Below are 8,364 nucleotides of genomic sequence, written 5' to 3'. Positions count from 1 at the left end.
AAAGGTTTACAGTAGAATAAATTTAGATATGCTATTTACTATATTATATGTTTTTGAATAAGTGTTTTACAGACAAAGTAATTAATTAACATATAGAGTCAAATTTAATAAATATCTAATATAAATGTATGTTATTGTTTTATTGATCTGACTATAGTTAGGGTTTTTTTTGTAGTAGTAGTTAGACTTCTAAGATAAGCGGAGCAATGGCAGCTTCTTGAGTGTTCAATGTTGTGTGTCTTTGTTTGTCATTTAAAAAAAATTCAATAAAAATACTTCTTAAAAAAAAGTCCATGTATAGTTATTGGCCTCTGCCTGAATTACGGTATTTCACATTGATTGATATTAAAGAAGATCATAGTTCTTTATTAGTGAAAAGTGCAGATGAGGTGGGTATCACTCACATCATCTATCATATCAGATGTTCATATCATCACCATATCAGATATTGGATAACCATTTGTTTGATGTGGTGCAGGGTTTCCTGCCTAAGCAGGGGGTTGGACTAGAAGACCTCCAGGTTTTTAATAGTTCGTTTGTTGCTGCTGTTGTTGTTGTTGTTATTATTATTATTATTATTATTATTATTAGTGGTAGTAGTAGTAGTAGTAGTAGTAGTAGTTTTCCTGAATGGATCCTTTAAGAAGAAGAGAAGAAATTTCTTTTAAACTTATCAAACAACAATGATTCTTCTCTGGGTGGACTTTTTTATGGAAAACGTCTATTGAAGTTCTTCCCACACTCCATGCATTGATCTGGTTTCTCTTTCATAAGGATTCTTTCATGGGAAGTGGGGTTATTTTTCATGTGGGCTATAACCCAGAGAAACAGGTTGTCGAACAATCTCAAAAGCAATAATATATTTATGTTCACACTAAAATGAAAGGAAAACATTAAGGGCTCCCAGAGCAAAACTAAGACCAAGAGGATGAAATTAAAATGAAGGAGATTCATGCTAAATGTTTCCTGACTGAAAGATTTCTTAACCATAGAACTCTCTGTGTAGGATAATGATAGGAAGGGGAGTTTTCCCAATGAGGCCTGAACAGTCAGACTACATGCCCTACAAGATGCCCTCCACGAGGGAATAAAAGGGCAACTAATCAAATTTGCAGATGACACCAAGCTGGCGGGGGTAGCCAATACCCTTGAAGACAGGCTCAAATCACAGAAAGACCTGGACAGACTAACACAGTGGGCCCACACCAACAAAATGATGTTCAACATCGACAAGAGCAAAGTCCTTCATCTAGGTAAAAAAAAACCTGGACACACATACAGCCTGGGAGAAACCCCTCTTAGCAGTAGCGGCTGCGGAAGAGATCTCAGAGTCTTGGTGGATAATCAACTAAACACGAGCCAACAATGTGCAGCAGTGGCCAAAAAAGCCAATACAATCCTAAGCTGCACCAACAGGGGAATACACTCCAAGACCAGGGAAGTCTTAATACCACTCTACTACACCCTGGTCAGACCACACCTGGAGTACTGTGTTCAGTTCTGGTCACCACACTTCAAAAAAGACATTGAAACTCTGGAGAAGGTGCAGAAAAGAGCAACCAAAATGATCAGGGGTTTAGAAGCCAAGACTTACGAAGAGAGACTGCGGGAACTGGGCATGGATAGCCTATAGAAAAGGAGGGCCAGAGCGGATATGATAGCAGTCTACAGGTATATGAGGGGTTGCCATAGAGAGGAGGGGATCACTTTATTCTCCAGGGCACCGGAGGGCCGGACGAGGAACAACGGCTGGAAGCTGACCAAGGAGAGATTCAACCTGGAAATAAGGAAGAACTTCCTGACGGTCAGAACGATCAACCAGTGGAACAACCTACCAGCGGACGTTGTGAACTCCAATACTATGGACATTTTAAAGAGGAAATTGAACTGCCATTTGGCTGGGATGCTATAGGGTTCCTGCTTAGGCAGGGGGTTGGACGATGACTCGCATGGTCCCTTCCAACTCTAACAATAAATAAAATAAATAAATAAATAAAGATTCTTTCTGATTAATCCATTCTGTAATTCTATGGATTGGGCACATCCTCCTATCTCATTCACTTAAACTTTGAAAACTCCATGTGGGATTTCCAAAACCAGATAGAGCCCTACGAAGCTCAAGGCGATGCTCTGTTCTTCACATCAACAAAATCACAGTGATTTGCTCATTCCCTTATGTCACTTCTCCAGGGAGGGTTTCCAAAGTGAAGTTTGCATATCAGCCTCCAGGAAAACACAACAGCATAAAGTGACCTATTATATGACAAATGCTCAAGATCTACAATCGCAAGGAACATCTGGGCTAGTGCTAAATAATTCTCTATGTCCCTTTTAATGTAATGCATTTCGGGGAATCTTTGTTTCCTCCTTCAGATTGTATCTGAGAAGAAGAGAAGCTACAAGGCAGGAGACTGGATCAGGCAGATAAATGGTTTCCCTACTTTTCCTTCTCCTGCTGCTTCCTCACGCAGCTGATGGGAAGCTTGGTTTGAAATGTCCTCTGAACCTGAAGAGGAGTGAAGCTGACCCACTAAATTATTACAAGCCAGGAGACCTTCTTCTGGGTGGGGTCATTGGTGCAACCAGAACATCCTTCCTCCCATACGATTTCAGCAGCAGCCCCTCTGCAAAGGTGTATGGGTAGGTACAATGAAACTGCTTTTCCGCTGGTCATTTCTAATTTCTAGATCTCTAGGTATATGACTGCATTATTTCAGTGCCATATTTCATCTATTGCTGTCTTCTTGTATTGGGGAAAGATGAGTAGGTGTAGAATTCACAAGGCATAGTTGCTATACTCCTTTAAATGCTCTGTCCTACAGATTGGGAAGAAGAATCTGAAATCCAAATACGAACTGAATAATCAAATTATCACAGATAATCCCCACTCGGTTAAAGACCTCAGTATACTAATAACAAAAGATTTAAGTGCCAAAGCCCACTGCAACAATATAGCCAAGAAGGCTTCAAGAGTTGTAAACCTAATCCTACGTAGCTTCTGCTCTGGCAATCTCACACTATTTACCAGAGCTTACAAAACTTTTGCCAGACCCATCCTCGAATACAGCTCATCTGTTTGGGACCCATATCGCATCTCAGACATCAACACCCTTGAAAATGTCCAAAGATACTTCACCAGAAGAGCCCTTCACTCCTCCACTCGAAACAGAATAACCTATGAGACTAGACTTTCAATCCTGGGCCTAGAAAGTTTAGAAGTAATACGCCTTAAACAAGATCTAAGTATTGCCCACAAGATCATATGCTGCAACGTCCTGCCTGTCGGCGACTACTTCAGCTTCAACCACAACAACACAACAGATTTAAACTTAATATTAACCGCTCCAAACTTGACTGTAAAAAATATGACTTCAGTAACCGAGTTGTCGAAGCATGGAACTCATTACCGGACTCCATAGTGTCATCCCCAAACCCCCAACACTTTACCCTTAGATTATCTACGGTTGACCTATCCAGATTCCTAAGAGGTCAGTAAGGGGCGAGTACAAGTGCACTAGAGTGCTTTCCGTCCCCTGTCCTATTGCTCTCCTATATCTCCTATACCTTTCTTCTATTCCTATATCTCTTCTTCTATTCTTTCATTGATATGTTCTATTACTATACCTTCTTTTCTATTATTTCTTAGATATATTTTACTATGAGTATCTCCTCTATAACCTTCATCACGTATTTTACTATCTGTATATAGATATATACCCACTAAAACCCTCATTGTGTATTGGACAAAATAAATAAATAAAATAAATAAATTCACAAGGCATAGTTGTAACACTCCTTTAGATGGAGCAGTGATAAATATGCAGCCAGGTAATTCCTCCTGACAGCAATTTAGGGGGCAAAAAAAGTGTAAAGGCAACATCTCTTGCATCCAATGTCAGGACTGCTCTTTAGATAAGGTTTTTCCCATTTGGTCTCTTTTTGCAGTGCACCAGTGCAAAGATATCAGCCCCTAAACACCGCCTTCCCAGGGCATCTTCCCAAAGTAAAGTCATCTCTCCATTCAATAAAGTATAAATTCCATAAAAATAAATTCTATGAGCATTTTCTTTTGAAACATCTGGACATAGAGATCTTAGCTGAGATAGCATGTCTTCCATCCCCCTGAATTCTTTATTATTATTATTATTATTATTATTATTATTATTATTGTTGTTGTTGTTGTTATTATTATTATTATTATTATTATTATTATTATTGTTATTATTAATTAGATTTGTATGCCACCCCTCTCCGTAGACTGGTTGATTATTGATTATGGTTGATTATTTAATGGCAACTGTTAATATGAAAATAAAATTCTTGAAAGTGTTCCCTTTGCATTGGGAAAGAGAAGATGGTGGAGATGCATGGTATATAGCTGCTTCCTAATATCTGAGAACCAGTTTTTCAAGACTAGGAGCAAGGGATGGATATTTCAAGGGAGCAGGAGGTATAGCTGCTGGTCTAACTTTGGAAACAGAGTAGGTAGTGACTTCTCTCCCTAGAAGCATGTCAGTAAAGTATTGAAGGTTGCTTTTTTCCATCTTTTCTTGGAAGTCTTTTATTATAAGCTTCTGCTCTGGCAATCTCACACTGCTTACCAGAGCTTACAAAACTTTTGTGAGACCCATCCTCGAATACAGCTCATCTGTTTGGAACCCATATCGCATCTCAGACATTAACACCCTTGAAAATGTCCAAAGATACTTCACCAGAAGAGCCCTTCACTCCTCCACTCGAAATAGAATACCCTATGAGACTAGACTTTCAATCCTGGGCCTAGAAAGTTTAGAACTAAGACGCCTTAAACAAGATCTAAGTATTGCCCACAAGATCATATGCTGCAATGTCCTGCCTCTCAGCGACAATTTCAGCTTCAACCGCAACAACACAAGAGCACACAACAGATTTAAACTTAATATTAACCGCTCCAAACTTGACTGTAAAAAATATGACTTCAGTAACCGAGTTGTCGAAGCGTGGAACTCATTACCGGACTTCATAGTGTCATCCCCAAACCCCCAACACTTTACCCTTAGATTATCTACAGTTGACCTATCCAGATTCCTGAGAGGTCAGTAAGGGGCGAGTACAAGTGCACTAGAGTGCCTTCCGTCCCCTGTCCTATCGCTCTCCTATATCTCCTATACCTTTCTTCTATTCCTATATCTCTTCTTCTATTCTTTCATTGATATGTTCTATTACTTTATCTTCTTTTCTATTATTTCTTAGATATATTTTACTATGAGTATCTCCTCTATAACCTTCATCATGTATTTTACTATCTGTATATAGATATATACCCACTAAAACCCTCATTGTATATTGGACAAAATAAATAAATAAAATAAATAAATTCACAAGGCATAGTTGTAACACTCCTTTGGATGGAGCAGTGATAAATATGCAGCCAGGTAATTTCTCCTCGCAGCAATTTAGGGGGCAAAAAAGGTGCAAAGGCAACATCTCTTGCGTCCAATGTCAGGACTGCTCTTTAGATATGTTTTTTCCCATTTGGTCTCTTTTTGCAGTGCACCAGTGCAAAGATATCAGCCCCTAAACACCACCTTCCCAGGGCATCTTCCCAAAGTAAAGTCATCTCTCCATTCAATAAAGCATAAATTCCATAAAAATAAATTCCATGAGCATTTTCTTTTGAAACATCTGGACCTAGAGATCTTAACTGAGATAGCATGTCTTCCATCCCCCTGAATTCATTATTATTATTATTATTATTATTATTATTATTATTATTATTATTATTTAGATTTGTATGCCGCCCCTCTCCGTAGACTGGTTGATTATTGATTTAATGGCAACTGTTAATATGAAAATTAAATTCTTGAAAGTGTTCCCTTTGCATTGGGAAAGAGAAGATGGTGGAGATGCATGGGATATAGCTACTTCCTAATATCTGAGAACCAGTTTTTCAAGACTATGAGCAAGGGGTGGATATTTCAAGGGAGCAGGAGGTATAGCTGCTGGTTTAGCTTTGGAAACACAGTAGGTGGTGTCCTCTCTCCCTAGAAGCATGTCAGTAAAGTATTGAAGGTTGCTTTTTTCCATCTTTTCTTGGAAGTCTTTTATTTGTTTGTTTGTTTGTTTGTCAAGCATATACAAGGTAGTAGGTATTTGGTATAAACATAAATATTACCAAGATAGGTACAGGTAAATTAGGCAATAGGACAGTAGGACAGGGATGGTAGGCACAATGGTGGGCTTATGCATGCCCCTTAAAGTCCTCTTAGGAACGGGGTGAGGTCGACTGTAGACAGTCTAAGGTTAAAGTTTTTGTGGTTTGGGGAAGAAACCACAGAGTCAGGTAGTGCATTCCAGGCATTGATTTCTCTGTTGCTGAAGTTGTATTTTCTGAAGTTGAGTTTGGAGCAGTTTACAGTAAGTTTGAATCGGTTGGGTGTTTATGTATTGGTGCAGTTGAAGTTGAATAAATCATTGACAGGTATGACATTGTGGTAAATGATTTTATGAACTACATTTAGATCAGATCGAAGGCGACAAAGTTCTAGGCTGTCTAAGCCCAAAATGTCAAGTTTGGTAAATAAGATATTCTGTTGCAAGCAGAGGAATGGAGAACTCTTCTTGTGAAAATTTTTGGACTCTCGGTTGTATTGATATCTGATATGCAGTGCAGGTTCCAGACAGGTGAGCTGTATTTAAGAATTGGCAAGAGGAGAGAGGTCCGCCACCAGTTACTACGGTAAAAATTCTACCTAATTCAGCTAACACTGCTTACAGACTTGGCAAGTTTTCAACTTTTTATTTAGATATTTATTTAAGACTGAGTCAGGTATCTATCTACTGGGAGTTGCGTCTAGTACCGTGAGAGCCACAGAATATGCTGAAAAACCTAAGGGATGCATTGGAGCTAAGATGGCAGCCATGCATAGAGATTAACAATGGCAAGCAAAGAAACGAAGGAAATGTTCTATTTTTTGGTAAGCAAAGGGCCTGTTAAAGAAGGACGACAACCAGATGTTAGGCTCCCTTACTGGAGTCAGATAGTGATGCAGGTGACAGTGATGGTGGTAGCAACAATAACGTCCAGGAGATTGGCAAGTGTCACTGGTTGGTGCAAAGGGAGCAGCTTCAGAAGAGGTGACTGGTTAGAGTAATTGTCGCAGTAATTGACCAGTGAGAACAGTCAGTGCTGAAGACAGTACCATTTATTTATTTATTATTATTTAGATTTGTATGCCGCCCCTCTCCGCAGACTGGGTAACAGCTGGCACAGATTCTCAAGGGATTGGGCTGCATAGAAGTCAAATTAATAAATAAATAAAAAATAAATAAAACTGTATGAGAGCGGTGGGTAATGACTATAGGTTCTCCAATGTATGATTGCACTACTTTGAGGGTGGTGGTAGCTGTTTATATTAACTGTATTGCATATATTGATGTTTTTTTAAAAAATATATAATTTATTGATTTATTGAAAAGGGAATGGGGAACAGGAAGTACAGAAAATAAGAGGGGTAGAAGAAAAAGAACAGAATACGCATATCCAATTAGCATCTATAGTATATATGGGTTAATGTATATCAGTTCGAGATATTTGACTAAACATAATCCTATTGCATTCAAGATTTACATTTGAAATGGAAAAAGACACGTATCCAAATAAAATCAATAGCATATATTACCTAATGTTTGTCAATTCAAAGTAATGAACTATACATAGCCGTATTACATTCAAAGTTTAAACTGTATATATTTTTATCTGATACATATATTAATTTGAAGGTGGAATTAGTAGACTACTATCGTAATTAATAGATATGTGAAGAGATGAGATTTGGGTAGGGGGAGGGAAGGATAGGTGATGGGGGGGGTAGTACCTGCAGATTAGCAGGCGTTGGTGTTTTGACGACTTGTTGTTTGTGATGTGTGGTGGTTGTATGAGATAGAGATGAGTCGAAGTTAGGTTGTTAGTGTTTACAAATGAGTATCAGTAGGATTAAACCCAGACAGTGTATGGAAATCAATATTTTCGGTTGTATGTTCTTCTATATCTTCTATTGATGTTTTTATTTGTTTTTATTACTATTTTTACTGTAGGGAGGGGAGTGATTGTATGGAAAAGTAAATTGAAGAATGTGGAAGCTGGGGGAGAAGGCCGGTGTCTCATTGCTGAGTGTGCAAACAGGAGTGGGTATCGGCCTGGCTTGATATAGTTTAGTTATAGTTATAGTTTATTAGATTTGTATGTTGCCCCTCTCTGTAAATTACTCAAGACCCATCTATACTGCCAAGCATGGGGGAGTTGAGACACCTTTCCCCCAGGCTTTTTTATATTTATGTTTGGGTATGTATATGTTGTTTGCTTTTTTAAATATGATAGGGTTT

This window comes from Erythrolamprus reginae, chromosome 2 (genome assembly GCF_031021105.1).
Source record: "Erythrolamprus reginae isolate rEryReg1 chromosome 2, rEryReg1.hap1, whole genome shotgun sequence".
Lineage (NCBI taxonomy): Eukaryota > Metazoa > Chordata > Lepidosauria > Squamata > Dipsadidae > Erythrolamprus > Erythrolamprus reginae.
This window is presented reverse-complemented; position numbering follows the sequence as displayed.